Here is a 947-nt window from a genome sequence, read left to right on the forward strand (position 1 = left end):
TGGGGCGAACTCCCTGCGCGGGAACATCCTGGAAACGGGGATGGAGGCCGGCAGCCCAGGGGACCCCAACACCCAGGAGGCGGGGCTGCCACCGCCCCTCTGCCCCCATTGTCCCTGGAAACCGGGGCTGACGGGCCCCTCGGGGGCTCTGCAGACACTCTGGTCTGCGAAGCCGTCTTCTCACTGCCGGCCGGCGCCTGTGGTGCCCCCCAGCCCTCTGCCCACACGGCCCCTCCACGGCTGGCTCTGCCCCCGCACCCAGCCCTGATGCCCGGAAAGCGTCACGCTGCTCCCAGCCCGCCGCTTCTCGGTGATGTTTACCTGGAGCCTTTGACTAGATTTTGCTGGGATCAGAACTAATTACTTTGCAAAGTTCATTTCCAACTTCACTGTCTTCTGCCACTGAATAAATATTTCATCAGCCTGACACTGGAAGCCGCTTGTTTCTGAGTTTGGCCTGCTCGTTCTTAATTAGCCGGCAGCCTGGCTCTCCTTTTCTTTCTAGATTGCTTCACATCTTCTTACAGAACAGGAGACTCTTGAATCAAAGTGAGGAATTTTCCCAGATGCCAAGACGCCCGGCCTGGGCGCGAGCCCAGTGTCAACCCACGTGGCTGCGGGGGCCAGGCCATGCCTCACCAGAGAGGCCCCCGTCGGGGCCTGGAGACCCCAACACCTGAGGCTGAGGAACCTCCCCTGCTCCCCCTGCTGCCTGCCTGAGGGCCTGGAGAGGGCGCCCCACGTCACCCCTCGGAAACTACCCTTCTGGGCGTGAGGCTGGCGGCCCTGTGCTCCGGGCAGGGAGTAGCACTCCTGACCCCTGCTGGACCCCCCGGCAAACCCCCTCTCAGGGGCTCTCAGACTTGCCAGATGGCCTGGGAGCAGGAGACAGCTCCTTCTTGAGAAACTCTGAGTGTACGGAGCTTTGGAACGGTGGTGAAATGGCC

The sequence above is a fragment of the Condylura cristata genome, unplaced genomic scaffold, assembly GCF_000260355.1.
Source record: "Condylura cristata isolate star-nosed mole 26May11 unplaced genomic scaffold, ConCri1.0 scaffold00003, whole genome shotgun sequence".
Classification (NCBI taxonomy): domain Eukaryota; kingdom Metazoa; phylum Chordata; class Mammalia; order Eulipotyphla; family Talpidae; genus Condylura; species Condylura cristata.